General features: G+C 37.0%; 1 protein-coding gene across 4 annotated transcripts in view; it reads left to right on the top strand.

The window, feature by feature from the left end:
* ARHGAP24 (Rho GTPase activating protein 24) overlaps window positions 1–25,067 on the top strand; it is a 738,009-nt gene that overhangs the window by 509,653 nt on the left and 203,289 nt on the right. The window contains exon 1 of one of the 4 annotated variants that reach the window (XM_077882772.1): window positions 13,150–13,414. The exons of 2 other annotated variants lie outside the window; for them this stretch is intronic. The gene's annotated coding sequence lies outside the window, so the exon portion shown is untranslated. Of the gene's footprint in view, window positions 1–13,149; window positions 13,415–25,067 lie in introns of those variants that run through there. One more of the 4 variants, XM_077882773.1, reaches the window with a different exon arrangement.

Raw genomic sequence — 25,067 nt, forward strand, 5'->3', positions numbered from 1 at the left:
CTTCGTCACCTTTATTACATGTTCAGGGACCACAGCAGTGTCTGGCATTCCTGTGGAAGAAGGAGAAGGCTTTTCTGTATATACCAAAAGGACTGGATATTTGAACAGAGCACCTCAACAACAATAATAACAAAACCAATCTGAGTGCCTGGGATGGAGGAAGAAAAATGACAACTGCTCTTTGGCATATAGATTGCTATAAAGGAGCAAGTTATTCAATGAGAGAGAAAATTTTTTTTTCTCAAATTTCAGTATTGTATTTTATTCCAGGGAGCAGTAAATTATTTCTAGCTGATATTTTTAACAAATGCCAAATGTGATTATAGAGAGAAAGAGAGGTTCTTGCCAAACTATGAGATTCTTGGTAGGAGTTAAATTGTTATCATTGTTTTTATCTGGCAGATGCTTCTCTGATGTGTGAATTGGAGAGCATAGTGCATGTTTGTATATACAATGCTATGCTGCTTACATTTTTAACGTTTGTTTACAGTGTGGCCTTTGGAGGTAGCTGTTGAGGAGAGGAATTGCTCTGAACTTGAAAGTCTTGAGATACTCTGAGAGTACAGCCAAAGAAATGTACCGACTCTTGAAGCATTGTCTTTGCTCTGAAGGAAAGATAAACTGTTCTTACAAGGTGGGGAGGGTGTCAAAGGGATTCACCATCACAGTCTCAGAGAAGGAAGACTGTTTTGCTGTGGCTGCTATCTTAACTCTCTGCAAAGTGAAATGAATTGGCACGACAACCTGCAACATGCTATATAGTGAAATCATAACCAAAAGGAACAAAATAATTAAAAAAAAAAGAGAAAGACACAAACAAATCAGAATAACATGCCAAATAAAGATTGAAAAAAAATCTAATGATAAGATAAAGATAAGGTAGAAATTTATAGCCCTCCATAAGTTCTCAGTGCTATAAAAAAAATGCATTACGTAAAGCAACCATGAATTCTATAGTTATGAACTCTAAAACAAAATAATCGACAACAACAAAAAAATGCTTCTGAGTGGAGGAGGACAGTTGAGGACTTGAAAAGACCTTTAAAATTTAAGTAAGTTAGAATAAGTAACTTAGAATCAAGAAAGATAGAAAGAGAACTGTAGATGAGATCATTGGCATTAAGGAAAGAAATACTTGAAATAATTGTGAAAGCAGAGGAGAGATACAGAAATAAGGATGATTAGTAAAAAGGTGACAAACAGGAGGAGATAATCAGTATTCCTGAAGTGCAAAAACCAATAAATGGATTAGGAAAAATATTTAAAGACATAATGAAAGAAAAAAGTAGAATAAAAGGAGTACCCGAATCTGCAGAATAAAGAGTACCTGAATCTGCAGGTTTAATGTACACGTCAAATTGACGTAAAACATTAAGATATCTGATCATATGTTTGTTACCTAGCATCAAGGGAAAAGGAAAAATTCTGCTGGTATGAAGATGATAAAATCAAGTTACGTACAAGGGAAAACAATACAAAATAGGACTATCTCAGATTTCTTCACAGCAATTTTGAATGCCAGAAGACAACTGGAAGTTGTGAGGATAATAAAGGGATATGAATAATAATGTACCTAGGCAAGTAGCAATAAGAGGATATTGTCAGTTATCCTATGCCTTCTTGAAAAAAATTACTCAAATGTGAACTTAATAAAACCAAAAATAAATCAAAATAAAAAACTTGAGAATGAGAATGTGTGATAAAATTCTCACAGTGACATTATATTAATTTAACTATAGGACTAGGACTAAGATGACACAACTGGTAAAGATAGGGTTATAGAACAGAAAGTAGATATAACTTTATTCTTATTTTGTGAGTATTAATATACAATAAAACTGTAAGAGAAGATGGGAAGGAAATGGGAGGAAATATAAATGATAATCTCCCATATTTTTAGACCGGAGAATCCAGTCACACTGTGAAAGCTCCAAACTTAGGATCAGAAAAATAAAAGAGTCTCTGTGTGTATGTGCATATGTGCATATATATTTTAAAAATATGTTTTCCTATATCTGCATGGTAAGGGAGTCTGGAAGCAGTCATGAATGTTCAACACTTGGTTTCTAAATGCCTTTCTCCATTAAAATAAATCAAGGTGGAAAGACTGATTTAAGTCTGAGTTAGGGAAGCCTGACACAGCTTACTGCACCAGAAATAAGGAAGTGTTCAAAGAATGATGGTGACATAACAAAAGGACTGAGAAGCCAGTCTGCAAAGTTCCCACTGACCAAATTTGAAATTACTTGAGTATTGAAGTACATAATAAATAAGCAATTTAATAAACTACTTTATTAAAATAAAAATCCATGGATTACTTATTAATCTAAATAAATAAATGGATGTGATAGGAAAGCTCTTTCTTACAATAGAATGCCAACTAATAAATATAGGAGGAATGAAAGAGTTAGAAAGTTGCGTGGAGGGGATCCCTGGGTGGCTCAGTGGTTTAGCGCCTGCCTTTGGCCCAGGGCGTGATCCTGGAGTCCTGGGATTGAGTCCCACGTCGGGTTCCCGTCATGGAGCCTGCCTCTCTCTCTGCCTGTGTCTCTGCCTCTCTCTCTCTCTATGTCTATCATGAATAAATAAATAAAATCTTTAAAAAAATTTTAAAAAAAGAAAATTGCATGGATGCTAACATTACTAGGTGAGAGTATGATAAAAAAAAGTGGATCCATGTTAACTTTATTAATATCAGGGCAGTCTCACATCGTGTGCCTCCAGATATGATGCAGTGAGGACATAGCATCACTTCTTTGGCATTTCTGCTAAAAATGCATAACTCAAATCTAGTCATGAGGAAATATTAGGCAAATCTAAACTGGAGACAGTCTAAAAATGATTTACTTGTATCCTCAAAAAAGTTCAGATCAATAAAGACAAAGAAAGATGGAGAAAATGTTCCAGATTAAAAGAGAATATAGAAAAATGACACTAAATGCAATGTGTGACTATGGATTCAATCCTGAAATGGAGAAATAATAGCTACGAAGGACAGTGGGACAACTCAGAAATTTGAATATGGACTGTGGATTGGTTAGATGAATAATACTGTATCAGTGTTAAATTTAATAATTTTGAGAATTACACTGAAGCTATAAAAGAAACTCTCCTTACTCCTGAGAAGTAAAACTGTGTGCTAATAAAGGTATACACTGTCTCCACCTTATTCTCAGTGATTCAGAAAAAAAAACATGTATATATACATAGGTTAATAGGTGGAGGTGGGTAAACCTAGGTAGAGGGCATATGAACTGTGTTTGTGGTAGTCTCATAATCTTTCTGTAAGTTTGAAATCATGCCAAATACAAAGTTACAAAAACATAATGATGGCTCATGCCTTTATGATAGCCTTTCCATCTTTACACCATCATTTCTGTGTGTGCATCCATCCGAGTGAAAGCAAGCATCTCCAAATTTTTCACTGAACAGCATAACCTAAGGCATGTATGTTTCACTCACATATTTATAAACTAATAAACTATAAACTATAAACACACTACTAGTCCTCCTAACTTTTCATTGGGAACACAGATCCCTGTCTTTGTTCATCTTTTCTAACTATACTCTCTCTTCTGGCAATCTAATCTGTTTTTATATCTTTAAATGTCACCTACCTGTCAATAACAAATGAAGTTTAAAGAGTAGAAACACTCTAACATTCCACAGCAAATTCAGTGTAAATGAAGTACACAGCCTCTCGAGGGAAGATAGTTCTAAAATAGCTGATGATAGATTCATTGTGAAAAAAAAAAATCAGAATTGAAGTTCATTGCAAGACCAGGGAATTATCCATGTAGTTTCCAGGCTGAAAACATAAACATTATATTGACTAAAATTTCTAAGAAAAATAAAAGGATTCTTATGGATAAACTAAAACTGCCAGTAACTATCCTAACAGTTCAATTGGTGCTAGCTAAAAGCTGCCTGTAGTAGTGGAGTTGTTTGTTTGTTTGTTTGTTTCTGGAAAGGCTATGGGAAAAATGCTGGCATCTCTTAACCTCAGACACTGTATATGCAACAAACCAATTGATATTAATGGACCCAATAAAGTGTTGATTAAAATAATGAAGGAGATACTGCAGAAACCACTTTATGAAGAAGGAGGGGATCTATTCAAGTCAGACTTTTTTATGGCTTTGTGACCATATAGCGATGATGAAAAATCCAGTATTCAAGTCTGAAACAGACGCATCCTCACACAAAAGCGATGATTAAAAGACATTCAAAAAAGCAATTCTGGACACCTGATACGAAGAGGAATGGAGATTGCTAATGTCACTTCACATGTGGTTATGTCCTGGTAGCTTCTCCCACATTGGTGAATTATGGTCTTTGGTGTGATTCATCCATTCATTCAAATCAGTAAACATTTATAAGGTACTCATTTTGCTATAAGCATCTTGACTGCCAGTAAGATATCACTGCACTTACTTTTCTCAGGCACCTGATATATTGTACAGATAAGTCTTAAGGATGAAAATGAGAGAATTTATGATGGGAAAAGAAGACACATTTATCATTGTACTTTTATACTTGCTTGCTTATTTAAAGATAAATTTAATAACTGTGTCAAATATTGGAGTAAAGGAAGAATGGTTTTCAAGACCAGATTTGTGGATATACATGTGTGTAGATTATGCATGTATGTGGAGAGAGGGAGATAATCTGAATAGATGCAGAGTGAATTGTTGATAGTGGTTAATACTTAATAGTATTGGAGGGCAGCCCCTGTGGTGCAGCGGTTTAGCGCTGCCTACAGCCTGGGGTGTGATCCTGGAGACCCAGGATCAAGTCCCATGTCAGGCTCCCTGCATGGAGCCTGCTTCTCCCTCTGCCTGTGTCTCTGCCTCTGTGTGTGTGTGTGTGTGTGTGTGTGTCTATGAATAAATAAATAAATAAAATCTTAAAAAAAAAAGTGTTCCTTTAAAAGAAAAAAAAGAATAGTATTGGAGACGGTTGAGTGGGTCAGAATCCTAAATTTTACATTACAGACTTTTTTTTTTGCTTATGGTTTTTTTTTTAATAAAGCAATGTATATTACTTTCTGCATTTAAAAATAATCAAAATAATATGAGGAAAAAGTCTGGTTTCCTTGTATTTGGTTGCTTTAAAGTTAGAGGTCTATCAGCAGAGGATTGATAGGCAATTTGTTTTCATTATCTTCTGAACCATATCTCTGTATCTAGGGACCTGTCAAAGATTACAGACCAGGGAGGTGCCTCATCTATTCATTTTCAACAGTCTTGTATAGTAAATGTGGATTCATTCTTTCCTTGTGAAAAATGACAGTGTATGGAAGCCACTTTACACTTCTGGGAGAAATCATTTTTTTGGTATGAACTCAGAAAGCTTGATCCTTTGTGTGTTTTGGGAGCCCAAATAAACTTATTATTTAAAAAATTATCAAGCATGGGATGCCTTGGTGGCTCAGCAGTTGAGCGTCTGCCTTCGGCTCAGGGCGTGATTCCAGGTCCGGGGATCGAGTCCCGCATCGGGCTTCCTGTGAGGAGCCTGCTTCTCCCTCTGTCTATGTCTCTGCTTCTCTCACTGTGTTTTTCATGAATAAATAGATAAATAAATAAATGAATAAATCATAAAAAAATTTTTTTGAGCACAATGCAGTTCGGCATTTTATATCTCATGACTTTTCCTCCAAGATTTTTTAATAGTCATCCTATTATATGCTAAAAAATGAAATGTCTCCCCACTGCCTATGTTTATATTGGAAGTCTTTAAAAGACATTATTATTGCTACCATTGCAATTGGTTCATCGATAACTAGTTGTTTTAATTTCTTTATGATGCCACAGTTATCTTCCCAGACCTCACAGATAAGTAAACATTAAGCAAATTTAAAACATATGGAACGTAATTATCTCAGAGAATAGTCAACTTTCATATCCAAAAGAACTTCCTAAATCCTTTCATTTTATATAGGAGAAAACCAAGCCTCAGTGGAGTCAAGTATTTTGTCTAAGGTCACACAACTAGTTGCTGACAAAACCAAGGTTGAAATCCTAATTACTTTTGGCTGATGTCTCCTGTCTGTCCCTGGGAATGTTTGCTTCCCACGCTATGCCCATCCTTCCCTTTGTCTAGCCTAGGAAGGAATCATGCCATGTAAGGAAGGATGTCCTCAACTCCGGAAAGAATTCAGGAGTGGGGCGGGAGAGTGGACTGAGATTTGACTCAGTTTGGTGTTTATTAGTATTGACTCACTGATGGTTAATACATTGAAAAAATAAAGTCTGTGCTTATTTTTAAATAACCAAAATAGCTAGGAGCACTCATCTAGACCAACATACTTATATTCTATGGGATATGTCTGTGAATACGTTATATAGGAAACTAAACACTGTATACCTGTTATCTGTGACTATCTTATAATGAAGTGTCATTTTTCATTTTTATGTATCATTTTCTAATAAAATAAACTATGGAACTAAATTAATTAATACATCCCAAATGGTTCCATTGACCTGACCTCTGTATATCTATCAAACACCTTGTATAAGAATTATTATTTTTTTAAGATTGTATTTACTCATGATAGACAGAGAGAGAGGCAGAGGTGTTGGCAGAGGGAGAAGCAGGTCTGTGAAGAGCCTGATGTGGAACTCGATCCCAGGACCCCGGGATCATGCCCTGAGCCAAAGGCAGATGCTCAACCACTGAGCTACCTAGGTGTCCCTGAGTAAGAATTCTTGACTTTACTTGTCTTGCCTCCCTGTAGGGGCCAGTTACTCTAAAACTTATGTCCTCATTTTTAATACTATCATCTTCTAAAGGTCAAGTTTAATGCCAATCTCTAGGTAAGGTGATGTACATCTGTGTTTGTCTATAAGAGTCGTGATTTTTATCTGCTCTCCTGTTGCAATTAATAATAGTGTCTCCTTTTAATCTCAAAGAGTCAAGGTTTGGATGCTAAATTGTATAATTACCCATTGTGAATGTAGAATATGCTAGAGAAGGAACTTTCCTATGCCAACTTTAAGGCGAATCTTAACATTGCTCCTGTTTGAGCTATGTCTGCCCCTTCCTGTTTCAGTTTAAGAGTTGTAGCTCCTGCCTTCCTAGATTCATTGAAACTGATTTATCTTTCAAACACCATTCTACTCAAAACTCAGTATTTGACTTGATTGAATTAGTGTCTGCCAAGTCCACTTTCGTTTTGGTTTCAACCGGCTCTCCTAATATAGAGTGTGAATAAATCTTCCTGGCTTAAAATAATTAAATCATCAAGAAGACTTTGATGAAGGATTTGTGCTTTGCAGGATAGCTAAATGTATTGTTCCATAGAAACAACACAAATCCAATTGTTTGCATGTTGGATCTCCAATTAGAACATGTTCATACCTGGAAAACCCAAACAGTCTTGCCTAAGGAATCTCTTAAGATACTGCCCGATTATATTCCAAACAACTTCTTTAAGTCTTTGAGGTGGCCAGAATTTATGATCTCAAAGGGCCAGCCAACTTAATATAGAGAATATGGGTTTTGTAGTCAGATGGACATGAGTTCAAATGTTGCTATCATTCTTTCCAGTTTGATCCTTCCATTTCCTTATCTGTGAATGGGGAGCACTTACTTAGATAATGAGAACCCACTACGTTTCCATGCAGTTCTAATACTGGATACATTTTTCTGTAATGATTTCATAGAGGTTTTAGAAGTGATGTTGGCTTTACCACATCTTCCTACCTGTGAGAAAATGTAAATATCTCTTGGTGCCTCTCTTTGGGATCTCTCTGTCCCTATTGCCTAGTTTCAGACCATCACAATGTCTTCCTTGAACAAAGAAACAACCTCTTAGGTAGTCCTCTTAAGTAGTCCTTAAGACCACCTATCCCTAAATTCTTTCTCCACTTAGAATTCCTAAAACAAAGTATCATCTGTTTAAAAATTTTCAGCAGTTCTTCATTGCCTTCAGGATCAAAACAAATTCCAGAACCTTTTGCCTATATTTTCTTCTGCATATTTCATCTGTTAGTCTATGTCCTTCATTCTACACTCCAGCTCCATAGAAATACTTGAAGGGACCCTGGTGTACACTGTCTCCTGCCTGGAATCTTAATCCTCTCCCTCTCCTGCACTCAGAATGTGCCTTGGTTTCATCTTCTTACAAATGCTTTCTTTGCTCACTTCCCATCTCAACTCCACGCTGCTGTGACGTGGTCTCCTGTGATGTTGTGCCAGTCTTCCCAACAGTCTGTAAACTTCTCTCACCTGCAAAGGGCAAGCTTCCTGACATGGAATTTTGTCTTTGTCTTTATACCAAAACACAGCACATTATTTGGACTCAATAAATATGGCCTTTGGTAGATTGAAGGAAGGAAAGGAAGGAAGAAAAGAAGGGAAGAAAGAAGAAATTTCACTTTATTTTCCAGGAGAAGTTTGTATTCTGGATAAAGAAATATTACCACCTAAGATCACAGGGAATAATTACACAAACTTCATTACCTAGCATGGAGCCTTGTCCCTAGAAGACAATCATTCAATATTTGTAGCTTTCATTTACTAACTGAATGCCACAGTGTACTTAGATTAATATGTAATCAGTACCATAGGAAAGGGCACTTTTTTCAAAAAATATTTTAAATGATGTTATTTGCTATCAAGCTGTAGTAGTGTTCAGACAAGAGATTCCTCTACCTTGGTGTGTTCTGGGAGGGGGGACACCTGAGGTGGTGTTTGGGGAAAGTCATTTTTTTCCAAACAAAAATTCACCCTCTCATTGCCTGCCGTCACATAGCCACCTTTTTGATATGTCTGGACCTAGTTATATTACCCCACAGTATGTCTGAGCCACAGGACCCACAGAGGCTGACTCACTAGAACAGGTAATTAGGAAGCAGTAGGACATGAGATGGGAGAGGAAATCTAATTTACAGCTCGCTGGAGAGCTCTGAATCAGCATGGAGGAGAACCAAGATGGAAGATTAAATTATCTGTGAGCTCACTCCTCTAAAATTATTTAGTCTGTCTCTTTTTTTCATTTAGAAAACATATGCTGTGAATGCAAGGATTTAGCTCCTGCTTCTGAAGAGTTGGCAGCTGGGAGCAGTTTCTTAAAACCACCTGGAAAGGATAGAATTAGCTTTAGGATATCTGCTATTCCAATAAGGGCCACTACTGTGGAGTTCAGGAAACAGAAATGTCCGGAAGCTCTTCGGACCTACCAGCAGCTCAAGGGTATTTGCTGGCCTTTGTGTTAACAAAATTCAAGGGTTTCGAGGTGCTGCGTGTGGATGCAGCCTCCTAGAGCCCAGCAGGGGCTCTTTCCTTATTTCCTGAGATGCCTGGTTGCTTGAGCCACAGGGAGACTTGAAGAGTTCAGTCAATTGAGGGAATAGATTAGTCTTTGCCTTCATGCTTGTGGACTTCTGTTAGATGCTTGTTGACTGAAGAATAGTAACCCAGGCAACAAATAAAATTATTCATTCAAGAAATATTAGTCAAATGCATACTCTGGTAGATGCTGTTCTGAATGCTGGGGAAAATGTAGTTTAAAAAGCCTAAGTATTATATTTCTGATCTTACTTATGACTTCCAACACATTTCTGGTTTATAAAACTCATTCTAGAGGATATACAGTAAACATTTAAACTAACTGAATGAATAAATAAATACAAAAGGAATCCAAGATAATTTTAGAGAGTGGCAAATGCTTTGAAGAAAAATTAAAATAGAAAAAATGAGGTAAAGAGTGTGTGTATATAAGGGGCAGGGGAGATGATTAGCTAGAGTGGTCAGGAAATCTTTTATCTGGGGAAGTAGCATTTGAAATGAGTCTTGAGTTCTGATTAAGCGGTGATCCTGCAAAGATGTGAGGGGAAAATATCCTGGGCAGTTGAAACAGCAGGTTAGGAAAGCAGTAGGAAAGATAAGCTGGGGTGAAAGAATGTGAGGCCTAGGAAGCCATCGTTAGGCATTTGGGTTTATACTGCATGCGGTGGGAAACCATTGCAGGGATGAAGCAGGGGAATGATGGGAAACATTTAGAGGGCATGAAATGGGATAATGAGAAAGCATTAGGAGGTGTGAAGCAGAAGAATCATGGGATATTGTCAGATGGTATAACGAGGAAATAATTATCCTAGCTGGTGTGAGGAAAATGGCTTTTGAGAGGAGATGGGCAACAAAGTAAGCATGAGCTCCAATTGAAGAGAATTGATGCTTGAGATTTTTATGTGCAGAGTTCTCCGGGACTATTAAAAATGCCCATGTATGATATCTCCTCCCAAGCATAGAATATTATAATCCAGTAGCTGTTCATGCAGTCACTTCCCTTCATTGCTATCACAAAAGAGCTCTCTGGGATTCTTTAATAAAAGCCTTCCTCTAGTGTTACTGTAAACCTGAAAACTGAGAGGAGATCAAGAGTTAAGAGAACTCCGACTATCTTGCCTGTGTTAATACAGTCTGCCCTGGATTTCACCTCTGCTGTAAGTACCTCTCCCATCAGTGAAATTCAACTCCACACATCCAGGCTTCATAACACAGTAACTAGTCTCCACTAAACTATGCTAGGATTCTAAAATCCAGAGCATGCCCAGAGTAGGGCAACCTGGAGTATGTCCAAGGGACCTAAATATAGAGGGCCATTTTTTTTTAATGGTTCTATGTCACTGTGTTATTTTAGATTGCATTGGATTCACACATTGACAGCACATGCTTCCCTTCCAATGGATAGTAACAAACCGTGTCATGAACTACAAAGTAAGTTCGAGGACCAATTTCCTGTTGCTGGCACTGGTTACCAAAATTGCTAGTTCCCTCTTTGCTTAACCTATTTTGAGAAACTTTGGTTTTTGCATTTGATAGCTATAATTTATTGTCTGTGGCTCAGCCCACTCTGTTCCAAACAACCTGCTTGTATGTGACTTCTCCTTACACCTTCCTCTGTCAGTCCAGTCCACAGCCCAGGATCACCCTGACTTATTCCATCTAAATCTCTGTGTCTCTCCTCACAGCCTTACCTCTCTTTCAAGGCTTACTCAGATTTCCTTCCTGTTCCTTCTAACAGACAAAAGGCAAAATGTTCAAATTAAAAGTAAAGAAGTAAAAGAAAAATAAGGAATACTTTTAGTAACCTCAAGTAACATGTATCAGACTGTCAGGCTCTAATCATATTTGACATATTAGCGTTATATATAAATGTAGTGTTGATGTCTTTGGGATTTATATTTGTGCAGAGCTTAGGCCAAATTAACTGAGAATGGAAGGAGAACCAGATCCTGCCATCGTGTCAAAAAGTATAAAGTAAGGTTTTTAAGATTGCTTTCTCAACTATGGTGTATTTTGAATCAGTCACTTATTTGTCATGGTTGGAAAATTGATTTAGTACCTATTAATTGCTCGACATTTTGGAAAATATCTTTCGAAAAATGAATTGTAACTTAAAAAAATACATTTTTATAATTATTTAGTCACAGTTACACTATTTTCTTCCAAAGACCAGGGCAAGAGTACATACAGCAACATTTTAAAAGTAGATGGGCAATATCAAAACCAAACTGAATTTCTGAATGAAAGAATGTGTCACAGTTTGAAAATGGGTTTTGAATGGTCTGAGCATTTGTTAATTGTGTCATTAAATTGTAGCATGGAATGGAGATTTGCCTTTAGTATTTTAGGAGTCAGATCACATAGAAAGATTAATAGTGGCCAGAGAAACTTTGATTTGGGCCATTTCATATTTTGACTTATTTGACCCTAGGATGAATGTTGTTGAGAGTGGGCAACTCAATGGAGAGAATGTAAATTAATTTTGGGCACATGCTTATAATGTGGCCTGGCTGGCTAATATATAATATTTATAGCTGGTCGATAAACAAGTAATGAGACAACTAAGGAGCTCTACATTTATGAACTTCCTAAAAAGTGAAGCTTACAAGTTTACCACTGAAAACTCCAGAATGGATAAAAAGGTAGTTATAGAAAATTGGCCTTATTTTTTAAGTGAGCCCTTTGATTTTGACACTTACACACTTATCTAAAAAAGTTATTGTTTGTTACTACATTCCACAAGAGAAGGATGAGGTAGGTTTATAAATGTTCGATTAATATTTGTTAAATAAGTGTATGAATGGATGAATGAATACATTTTAGGAAAATTTAAAAAATATTATAATAAGAATATCACTCCTTCAGTAGGGAAAAATAATTTCTTTATATATAAGTAGGAAATGTTACATGAAGGACACCAAATAAAAATTATTACGCTGCTTCTCTTTTATCTGACAAAATATGTAATCAATATGTACTACATCAGTATGTATTCTTGTATTAATAACAAAAAAAAACTCACACATATGGTAAAAATAAATCTTGACATATTGGAAATAGGGACCTGTCGTAATAGTAGTGTGTTTCTAGTTCTTTTGTGTGTGTGTGTGTGTGTGTGTGCGTGTGTTTCTAGTTCAATATCACTGATATTGGGTAGAAATATTAAAGACTAACACCAGTCACAACACCATCCCTCATAGTCATCTATAAGGACTCAGGGATGTTAGCATCCCTTGAAAATTAGTGACTCCTGAGACATAAAATTACTATGGAAAATCAACAAAGGATAAGATTCTTCCCTAGGTATACATGAAACTGGGCATCATAGACAAACTCTTAGTATTAAGGATTTTAAAGTGGAGTGAAATTTTTGCTCTGAGAACAGATGGTTCTCACATTGTAATTGTGTTACTGTTTGTTCCTTGCCAACTCATATTGGTATTATCCAAAGACACACAGGAAAAAGGTAAATCATTTCCCTTCTGGTACACTAGAGTAGTAGAAAGAGCATTGAATCCGGAGTTGTGCAACCTGGTAACTATTCTTAGCTGCAGCATTAATTAGCTATGTGAATCACCTCGTACAAATCATATTTTCTCTGGGTATCAGTTTCCTCATCTATAAAACGAGGGCATTGGTTTAAATTATATTTAAGATCCTGATACGCTTTCTGTGGTTCATTCTTTCTTCTTCTTCTTCTTCTTCTTCTTCTTCTTCTTCTTCTTCTTCTTCTTCTTCTTCTTCTTCTTTTGTCTTTTTCTGAATGCTCAACTACTACATTATTTAAGGTATAGTTCCTGGTTCTTTTTTTTTTTTTTTTTTTTCTCCCCTCCCCTCTCTGTCTCTTTCTTCAATATATGGGCTAGGAGGACACTGACTAAGTCTGAGGGGCTGGAGGAGGAAGAAAATTAGCTGCAGGAAAGGTTTATATCCCACTCTACAGGAAAACTTAAATATAGCTACTACAGCTTTGAAAGGAATGGTTTATGTCCAAACAGCATTTTCCAGACAAGCTCTGTACTTTTTTGCCAACAGAATTAACTTTAAACTGAACGCAGTAGACAGTTAAACAAGAGTCGGCACTGGAAACAGCTGTGAGTAGACAAGCCCAGTTACTTATAAGGTACTGTTTTTTACTCGTGAAATCTCCTTCAGGGTTTCCTTGCTTCGGGCACAAGTATTTCGTGGTCACTTGACCTTTCCCCCTACCTTGTCTCTATTCTGAGAGAAAAGACACTCTTTAAAATACCTTAGGTTTTTAGCTGTATTGTTTGTGGCTGTTGATATTTGAAGTTACTAGGATTTTGTTTTGTTTTGTTTTGTTTTGTTTTGTTTTGAGGAACCTAATGATTGTTGCTGTTATTTTATTTTGAAGCTTAGTTTAGCTTTGTCCTTTGTTGCATCTTGTCTTGAGTGGGTTTTATGTTTTGTTGTTCATGTCGGATAAAGAAAGATATGCTTTAATATTAAGGAATGTACAGACTGCTCTGGAATGAGGGGGAGGGATAGGTTATTTGTCTTCCATTTGAAGTATAGAACCACTATAGAGCCAATCAGATCGGAGGACCAAGACCGGGCCACTGCAGGCACTTGAAACTGACTCGGGAAAGGCTCCTTGACCTCAGCACAGCTTGGTAGATCTGACCTGGAAAACACACAATTTTGAATCAGGATTTTACTTCTAATCTACTTCTACAGTTAATTGTTCATTTTAACCAATCCTTCCCTTCATTTCCATTTATTTTTAAAAATTCTGGCAAGCCTTTTTTTTTTTTTTTAAAGATATTAATTTATTTATTCATTAGAGACAGAGAGAGAGGCAGAGACATAGGCAGAGGGAGAAGCAGGCTCCCTGGGGGAACCTGATGTGGGACTTGATCCCAGGACCCTGGGATCACACCCTGAGCCAAAGGCAGACTCTTAACCACTGAGCCACCCCAGGTGCCCCAAGCCTTTAAAAAAATATTTTTTTTCATTAAATATATATATATTTTATTCTGCTATAAAAACATATAGCAGAATATACGTTTTATTTTTTTCATTAAAAAAATATATATGTATCTTAATAAAGTTTATCTTCTTTAAGCTCATCCACCTTAAATGGACATTTCCAAGATCTCCAATCACTGAATTGTGGAGGCTCTCAGAGCAGAAGGGGAATAGCCCAAAATGGCAGTGGAGTGGACTGAAATGAACCACTATTATCTGAATTGTCATTCTTTCCCCAGAGGCCTGGCTGGCTAATATATAATATTAATAGCTGGTCGATAAACAAGTAATGAGACAACTAAGGAGCTCTACATTTATGAACTTCCTAAAAAGTGAAGCTTACAAGTTTACCACTGAAAACTCCAGAAATTTTAGAAAGAATTTAGTTTTGGATAGTTAACTTTCTGAGATCCAGTGTATATTTTGATATCTCTCTGGAGGGAACTAAATTCAATTTAACATTCTCTGAACTACCCAGCCTTCTCATCATGGATATAGACTATAGAATTATTCTATCATGTAATGATACATTGGGGGCCTATTCTGTGGTATGTAAGGCTATTACTTCTTCTGTCATAAGGTCACGTAATCACTATGCTCTTTTAAATTATATTATTTTTATAGGACTTTTTGCCTCCTCTGTCCAGCGTGCATATGGAACTGTGACTTCTTATGGGTGTGGACGTTTTGTGTTCTTCTCACAATGCCCTTCAACCTCAGCCACATTTTTATAATTCTTATTTCTTTTATGCTGTGCACAAGAAAACCAGAAGGAAAAAACGCTTATAAAAATTGTGGAAGGAATGAGAAGCAATAACTTTATTTGAGGGCCCAAGTGATTCTCTTGTGAGCGAAGTGCACGTGCCAAAGTGCATAGACACGGTGACATCTATTTTAGGTACTCAGGAGACTTTTGGTTTGTGTCCAAGTTCTTACTTATGGTCTGTAGTAGAAGTTGCCATGGAAGTGGCTCTGGGATAAGTAAGGCATTACTGCATCAGATACAGAAAGTGTTGTTTGTTCTTCTTTTTATAAAGTTACTGGAGGTGTGTGTCAAGGAATCAGTGACTAACCACATCTCAAGGGGCAGATTTAATATTAAGTACAAAGTATTTTATTTTAGTTCCATTCACACATAAAATGTTCACATGCATGCATGGCTGGGAAACAGCATAATCATGCTTTGTAGGAAAGAGTTGTGGAAAAGGAAAAAGAATACATTCATCATCTAGTCCATGCAGTTATTCTGTGTGGAGATTGTGCTTTAAGGAGAAAAGATGTATTTTTCAGTTGTGTCAATAATGTCTTGATTTGTTTAACTGTATCCTCACTTACAGTTTAAGTTGAAAATACTATGAAGCACTGAATTGTATAGCAGAATATATGTTTTCTTACCTTTCAATATTTTTATGTTGTACATTGCAGGGCAAAATGAATCACTGGTTTCTCAGTGATTTTGATAACTAATCCCACTTTACCCGTGAAAAAAATTAAAACTGGATGTATTAGACAAAAGCACGAAGTGATAAACTGAGTCCATGGCAATTCTAAATTCCTTAAGCAGTCCATTGCTAATGACCTGACCATAGAGCTTTACCTAAAATTCTGTGTGAGGACTTTTGTCTTAGAGGCCTTTTTTACTTAATGCTAATTTTTAAATACAAGTTTCATCTAGTCACTGTAGAAATTGTTATTGGGTCTTAAAACATCTTGTGGTGTAAATAACAAACTCTTTATGTTTGAAACAATGAGTTAACAGACTGCCTTTTGCCTTCAACATTGAATTTAGGGTCCACTTAAGTTCAGAAGCATTGTCTAAAAGCTAGAGATTTTAGTTATTTTTTGCTCCCTCACTCTTTCAGTTAAATGACATGAGTTATTGTAAAATAAAATGTTATTCCAATTGAGACATAACTCTTTAAAATTGAAAATATGCTATTTAAGTCAATGCAGTAAAACTTTTTTTTTTTTTTAAGATTTTATTTATTTATTCATGACAGACACAGAGAATCAGAGACATAGGCAGAGGGAGAAGCAGGCTCCCTGTGGTGAGTCCAATGCGGACTTGATCCTAGGGCCCTGGGATCACGCCCTGAGCCGAAGGCAAGCACTCAATCTCTGAGCCACCCAGGTGTCTCCCCCCACTTTTTTTTATTTCATTGATTCTTTCAGTTTAATCTAAGTGTAATTTTCACAGGCTTACCTAATGAGGAAATCTAACATGTGAAAGGATATGTATTTTACAAGGAGAACTATACTATCACAAGACCTAACCTAAAATTCCTGAAAACTCAGTGCTGTGATAAATATACCCTAATGAAGACTTCCATTTAAAAAGAGCTTTTTAAAACTGGAAAGAGAAGCCTGTTAGTGTTCACCGATGATGCTTTTTAAGGGTCTTTCTTGACACAGCCTTGTGAGACTGCTCCAGAAGCCTCAGAACGTAGCCCCTCATGAACTAAAATTCAGTGAGCAAATGTACATATTACAAGGAACTGTCAAGTCCAATGCTGTAGATTGTGAACAAGAGAGAGAAGCTATCAAAATTGCCTTAGTTGTTGAACAGAGAAAGAGGTAATTGCTTTCTTCTCATCAAAATCAGAATTTAGTTCATTTTCAATTTCAACATCCCAGGAAAGACACTCAAACTGATGCAAAAATGTTCTTATATGTTGGCCTTTGCTTAATGTCCTAAATTGGTACTCATGGACAATTTAAGAGGTGATGTGGTCAAAGACTAAGATCCTTTTTTGTTCATTTTAGTCGTGCAAAAAATGTCTGTTGAATGAATATAACTTCCAATCCTTAAATTGGCAAAAAAAAAAAAAAAAAAAGTACTAAAACCATTATATTTTAATTCATGTTTTATTATTGGAATATTTGTTCTGTAGTTTCCTGTTGGGTTATGCTAAAACATAAAAACTTCATAGTTCATAATAAGTTATAAAATTGCCGTTAGCCAACAGTAATTTAAGAACTATGAATTGCGGGCAGCCCGGGTGGCTCAGCAGTTTAGCGCCACCTTCAGCCCAGGGCGTGATCCTGGAGACTCGGGATCAGGTCCCAGGTCAGGCTCCCTGCACGGAGCCTGTTTCTCCCTCTGCCTGTGTCTCTGCCTCTCTCTCTAGCTGTGTCTCTCATGGATAAATAAATAAAATCTTAAAAAAAAAAAAAAAAGAACTATGAATTGCTATAGGTGCCTAAAGCCAATGATAATTTAAAAAGCAGAGTTGGAATACATGAAGGTGTCAGCCTTTTTCCTCTACTCTTTGTTTATTTTGCTGAAGGTATTGTGGAATTTATAATACATTTGTTACAAGCAGATGCTGCTTTTTAAACTTAATATTATTATGTTAATATAATTTTGTTAATATTATGTGATTTATTATTATTAGTGGGAAAATAGAAGGATATTAGAAGAACAGATAAATGTGGCTGAGTCTAAGACAGTTTTGCAGGCCAAATATTATTTTGGTCTTAAAATTTTAAAAAAGTAGTTTTTAAAGATTATGAAAGTTGTAGGGGTACCTGGGTGACTCAGTCAGTTAAGTGTCTGGATCAGGATTGAGCCCTGGATTGGGCTTCCTGCTCAGGAGGAGGTCTGCTTCTCACTCTTCCCCTCACCCCATTTGTGCTCTCCCTCTCTCTCTCTCTCTCTCTCTCAAATAAATAAATAAAATCTTTAAAAATAATAATAATAATAATAGAAGATTATGTAAGTCTAGGCAAATAATGATACCTTTCCAAACTAACAAAAATAATAATAGTGATTCTAAGGAGCAATTTCCATTTTGCTTTAGCTTCTCCCTCCAACCTGCTTGCTTTTCAATGTGTCTAATACAAAGATGTGTTCTGTGGCCCTTCTCTGAAGCGCAGCGCGAGTCCAGCAGGGAAGACAGCATCCATAGGTCCTCCATCTCCTCACATGAAAACAGTATAAATAGAGTCGAAAACAATAGAAAGGAAAGCAAACTTCCTGCAACCTGGAGGTATAGAAAGTCCTCCCTAACTCACCAGAAAGCTAACAATTGTAAGGATTATGAAGAGAGTGACAATATAAAAGGAGAAATAAATTCTTATTACCAATTCCACTCTCCAGTGGATTCATTCCTATTGTTAGATTTCTTTCCATATCTGTGTACATAACATATCATCAATATTTTGTTTGGTTTTCCTTTTACAAAATCAGCTTAAAACTGTACATTTGCATTCCACCTTTCTTCATGTAACATTTTATGAGGAACTTTTTCTGTATTATTCAGAATGCTTTGGAAAAAAAATAACGTGATATTCTATTCTATCCTATGGCAACACTATATGTAACAGAATGTGCTCCCCCGTTGTTGGGGACCTATGTTGTTTTGGGGTGTTCTGTTGTACATGAAGTAAGAATAAGCATTCGTTTACATGTGACCTTTGCTCATTGGGTTATTTTAGGATTGTAATAACTTAGAAATTTGCAAGTTCAAATCCTCTCTGCAGTATAGGGGAATGAAGTGCAGAAAGATTGCTCATGTAGAACCCAGGCTTCCAGCTTTCAGTCTAATTTCAGTGATCATCCAGAAGTAATGACTGGATGATACATTTACTCTGGGGCTAAAGGTGAAAACATAATTTCCGTCTGTCTGAGTAAGAGGTCAACCATGTACCCTATCCTCTGAAGATCTCCAGGGAACAGAAGGGTTCTCATACTAAAGGAAGAACTCCAGATTCCGGGCCAGAAGGCTTTATTACACAAGGGGTGATAAACATATAATAACTATGGGAACATTTTTAAATAGCTGTCACTTTGTTAATGAGTATTTGCTAAAGCATTTCCTGGGCCACTAGTGTTTATGGAACTTTTAAACAAAATATTTATAAGGATGAAACCAGAACTTGTTTTATAAATTACGTCCTTTTACTTGCACCTTAACTTCTCCTCGGTGCACATCCCATGTTCAGGCCTCTGCTACACTAAACAAACAAACACTCAACTTTCTCAACCAAGCGCTCTCTTCCTGATGCCAAGAAAAATTTCTTCTTTTTTTTGTTTTGCTTTCCCACCTCCCTCTGACTCTAAAACTCTTTGCAGTTGGCATTTATTTCGACTACAATACTGAAATTAGCTCTCAGAGGTTGCTAATGATGGCCGAATTAACTGTTAAGCCAGAGAGCTTTTTAGCCATTGCTCAGCTCTGCTCTTTTTGCCATTTTTACCATTTACTGCCATGCTGTTCTTGAAATATTTCCACCTTTTAGTGTTAAGGATCTTGTACTAGCCTATGGCTCCACCTTTCTTTTCTTCACTCTCTTTAGAGGGCCCCTGTCTTCTTCCCACCCCCTTGCTCTGGGTGTCTGGGTTTGTTTTATTCCCTTTCCTTTATAGTTTCTCCCTCAGAAGATTGCATCTAACACCAAGGCTTTCGCTGAAAGCCCAGTTTAGAGATCTGGTAGGCAAGACCTCTTGTAACTCACAATTAGCACAAGTTATAATACTGGTTTCCTTTCTCTGGATGCACAGCACTTGTAGTAGGAGCTTTGGCTTGATGGGTAAGTGGGCTAGATTTCAGGCCCAGCTTGACTACACAACCTTCCTTGGTTGCCCTGCTTGTCAGAGTGCCCCATCCCAGGCTGCTTCAGATATTCTAGTGCTTCAGACTCCATATCATTCCCTCACTCCAGACGGCCCTTCATCTTTTATCTCCTTCCTCACTTCCTGTGCAACCAGGTGACAATTATTATAGAATTTTAAAAACTATAGTCTTTGTTTTGTTTTGTTTTTCATCTCCATGACCATCTTGCTCAGAATTAAATTATCTCTTCTTAACCCATTGTCTTCTTCCTGATCCTGGTTTCTCTCTCTCCAATCCTTTGCCACTCCAGTCCATCTTCTACACTGTTGGCAATTTAAAGAAATATATGTGTGTGTATATATATATATATATATAGCTCAGCTCTGGCATATTTTACATGTATCATCCTTTGCAGGTTACTTAACATTTCTAAACCTCTGTTTTCTCACTTAAAAGAAGTGTAAGAAGTGTACCAATAATGGTTAACACATATCCAACCCATATATGCACTAGAGTGCTCTGTGTTCTTTCCATGCATTCCTTTATCCAGTACTCACAAGAGTACATTTTATTAGATTTATACTAAATATGCCTTAAGAATGCAATCCAGTTGATCTTAAAGAGACTGATTTATTCTTTATGAGTTCAAAATTTTTTTCTTTTAAGAAAGCTACTCTAAAGTTAACCCAGATAATACCAGTGACCTTAGCCCAATTGCAAATGATGGTAAAACAGTAAGTAGATGTTTTATTTCAATTGGAGACAAAGGCATCTTCTGGCCCATTCTTTTCTCTTGCTGGAGGGGAGGTGGATGGGAGGATGGGCTAAATGGGTGATGAGCATTAAGGAGGCCATTTATGAAGAGCACTAAGTGTTACATGTAAGTGATGAATCACTAAATTCTCTTCCTAAAACTAATTGTGCACTATATGTTAACTAACTTGAATTTAAATAAAATCTTGGAAGGAAAAAAAACAAAAAACAAAAAACAACAAAAAAAGAAAGAGTAGCAAGAAAACGAAAACTTTTTTTTTTTGTAACTGCAAACTACCTGATGCAAATGAACATTTTTCTTCATTCAAATACATGAATCAAACACATGTGATTCAAATCACATTCTATATGATTTTCTTTATTCTTTATGATACAACCTTATGGTCACAAAATAAACAAGTGGAGTAGCCAGGAATCTGTCCCAGGTTTTTGACAACAGGCTCTCTGCCTCATTTGCAGATTGCTTCTCTTTCTATGAATTTAAGAATTCCTGCAATGACATAATCAAATTTAAGTGGAAATACTTCAGAGTAATGACTAAGGGGATTCAGGTGTTTGTCAGGAATATTATTTCACTATAGTTTTCTCCTGGAGTAATAGATTGATTTAGGTTTTTCCAAATCGACACATGCCTTCCACTTTGGGTAGATACGCTGACCATTTTCCCTTGTCTCCAGTACCAGTTTTTTTTTAAAGCTATTGCTAGTGTCTTCGCTAGTGCTTTCCCCCAGAGACTAAGCTATTTCTGTCAGAGGACTTTGGCTCTGTCTTAGCATCAAAGGTTCTGTGGTTTATTTCATTTCCTTAATCTACTCAGTAATTATGTATGAATGGAAGTTGCCTAAATTATACAATAGGGGAGTTGGAAGGGGTCTTAAGGATATTGTAATGAAGCCTGACCAAAGCAGGCCAAACTAGGCTAAGAGACATATCAATGATCATAGAACAAGTCTAGAGGGTGCTTCCTCTATAAGAATGTGTACGTTGCAGTTATACTGGCAACTTCTTGGAATATTAAGTGCATTGAATAGTCTAAAAATCACAATAGAAATAAATCTGAGTGTTCTCTTTCCTTCTCCCTCCATCTTTTAGTGTCAGGCAGGAATGGTTGGAATCCAGTGGGTATATTAAAGATCCACCCTCTTTTTCATTCTCAGGAGCTGCTTTTTGGTGGAGAAAGCCTTCCAGATGCTGTTTGACTTTAAACTTTCTCAGCTCTGAAATGGGATTTACTGACATGTGTCACAAATAAAATAATGAAATATTTATGAATCATCCTGAAAGTGCAACTCCCAGTGCTCCACAGTGTTCTCTGAAGCAAAGTAAATCTCTGTGTCAGAGACATATTTGTACATTTAAAAAAATATATAAATATGTATATATGTGTATATATATACACATATATGTAAACATTATGCTTGTGGCAGTTTTAAAATATGAAATACAATATTTCTATGAACACACACACACAGATTGGGGAAGTGGCTTGGGATAACTACGGTTTTGAGAGTGAACGTTCTCCTCCCTTCATGCAGGTTTATCACTTTCTCATATGTAACACTGGCTTCTGCCTTTTTTCAGTCTCACCTTTGTATCATTTGCCACTCGTGGTGGCCTTTCAGACTAGAGTGTTCCTTTGTCTTGTCTTTTTTAGAGGTTATTAGTTCTTTTGAGATGCTCTCCCTGACTCCATCCCTACCCTTACTTCCATCCCCTGACTTCTATGGCTCTGATGGCTTTGCGCTTGAACTTTGTGCCTCCTGGCCCACTTCCCTAGCTCAGCTGCACCATCACCTACTGGGACAAAGACTTTGTCTTATAGGTTTGTATGACTGGCACTTAACACAATGCCTGACACTGGATGACAAATTTAGGGTCTCAATATTGTCTAGTCTTGTTATTACAAGGGGGCATAAATCCTGTGTGAGGTGTTCTCACACAAGGGTATGTTAAAGGATTAGCCAGCCTGTCACACCAGCCATCTAGTTAGTGGAATGGAAAGTATAAGAATACAGGCAAGAGCAAGGAGTTTTTCCTCCCCCCCACCCCAGCTAAAATATTCCAGGTTTTTGCTCTACCTAGGTATTTACTTCATATTTACTCAGATTTCATGTTAAAGCAGATGGTCACTCGAGTGCTTATTTTATTATTTTTGAACACCTTTACTCATTTCACCATTCAGGTATTTTATGAAACTGTGTTTGTCTTAGCTTCTTCACCATTAGAGTTTCTGCAGTCCCTATATATGATGGAGGAGGCTTGGATTCAGTGCTGAAATTCAAGAAATATTTTGAAATTCATTCACAGTCTGTCCCCTTAACATTTTCTCAAATCTCATTAATTTTAGGACAAATACTGCTTCAGAAAAAGGATAATTAAGAAAAACGCTTTAGAGATTTTTGTTTGCAACAGTTTTTGAGTTTCTTTTTTTTTTTTAAGATCTTATTTATTTATTCATGAGAGACACAGAGAGAGAGAGGCAGAGACATAGGTAGAGGGAGAAGCAGGCTCCTTTCAGGGAGCCCAATGCAGGACTCTATCCTGGGTCTGGGATCACACCCTGAGCCAAAGGCAGACCTTAAGCGCTGAGCCACCAGGTGTCCCTAGTTTTTGAGTTTCAAAGAGTTAACTCCATTAATCTTCAGGATCTAAAGTTTAAATTATAACAACAGCAACAAAAACAGCAAAATAAAACGATCCCTTACCAATCAATGTTACCTTAAGTGACACACAGAAACTGGTAAATTGCTCAGAAGGATTGTTTCCATCCTAAAAGTGCCTTATAAAGTGAGCCTATACTGGTAATGAGTGATCCTTACCCAAATTCTTAAAGCACAGCTAAGCTGCCCAAGAAGTAACATCTACTCCAAGTCTATGAGCTCCATACAGATCAAGGACAGAAAGGGAAAAAAAAAAATCACTTACTGGCTTTCTGAGGGAATTATAGTTTACTCAGAGTAAAGGCTATAAAATTGGACACACCAAGAACTTCCTTATGAAAATCTAAGTTCTGAAAAGTTCTTAATTCCACTGACTGATTTGAGAATTTTCCAAAGTATGGCCTCTTTAAGTTTTCACTGGTCTTCTGGGACATCTATGGAATCTCTTGGCCAAACCTTGACAACTGCTTGTGGATGGCCCAGTTTCCTATTACCCAGTGTGCAGACAGAGAGGGGATGGTATGCAGAAATTGACTTGTATACATGAGTGGGGCAAGAGATTGTTACTCCATGCAAATACAAATGCAGGCTCTGAACAAAAATCTTTTCTGGGAGGGCACGCATGGCATCCCACAGGCATAAAAACATTGAGGTGTAATTTGGGGAATCAGTCATATCAGGGGTACTATCAGGTGGCAAATGAGATCCAGCCAGCCAGAGAGATGTCAGGCAATCAAAGAAGGTCAAACACGCTTTTGTCCCCAGGGAAATCAGTCAGCAGGTTGGTGGCAGTTCAGGGATAAAACCCTTTTTAAGAGTGAAATGGAAAACAAAATGCAGGCTTATTGCACAACTGGGTATTAGACACTAGATCGGAACTTAGACACCAAAGAAGCAAAAACTCAGGTTATAGTAGAAGAACCCAAAATCTAATCCTAGAAAGTGTGGGCAGGGCTAAGCTAGTATTGAGAGTCAAATAGCAGTAGAGGGAAGCAAATTACAAATATTAGCAATAATAGAAAGCTAGATATTCTGCAGGACTATGCCAATTCTGGACCTATTCTGATATCCATGGTGAACTACCAAAAGGTCTTAGGGGTGGGGAAGTTAGTGCCAGCCATTTTAATTCATTTCCTATAGAGACTGTCAACTGGGAATTAGGATTATGTTTGCCCTTCCTTGAGATGCAATGTGGAGGATTCTTTAAAATCACCTTGAGAAGTCCTATTAAGCCATCAGTTGTGATATTTTCTCTTCTAAAGACCACTAGGTTTGCACATCTCCTTGCTTTAAGATCTAAGTTAGGGGGATCCCTGGGTGGCGCAGCGGTTTGGCGCCTGCCTTTGGCCCAGGGCGCGATCCTGGGGACCCGGGATCGAATCCCACGTCGGGCTCTCAGTACATGGAGCCTGCTTCTCCCTCTGCCTGTGTCTCTGCCTCTCTCTCTCTCTCTCTCTCTCTGTATGACTATCATAAATAAATAAATAATTAATTAAAAAAAAAAGATCTAAGTTAGGATATTTCATTGTCTTCCCATGTTCTGATTTTAAGCATTCTTTTTTCTGGTTTTCCCTCAATAAATCTGAGGAATTTAGATGTTTTTAGCAGTTACAAAAATCACTTGAAGAAGTTAAAATGCAGACTTCTGGGCCAATGTTTAGACTGTCTGATTCAGTGAACCTGTTATGGGGCCCTGGAATATGTTTTTTTTTTATAGATTTTATTTATCCATTCATGAGGGACACAGTGAGAGAGAGGCAGAGACACAGGCAGAGGGAGAAGCAGGCTCCATGCAGGG

This window comes from Canis aureus, chromosome 33, assembly GCF_053574225.1.
Source record: "Canis aureus isolate CA01 chromosome 33, VMU_Caureus_v.1.0, whole genome shotgun sequence".
NCBI lineage: Eukaryota > Metazoa > Chordata > Mammalia > Carnivora > Canidae > Canis > Canis aureus.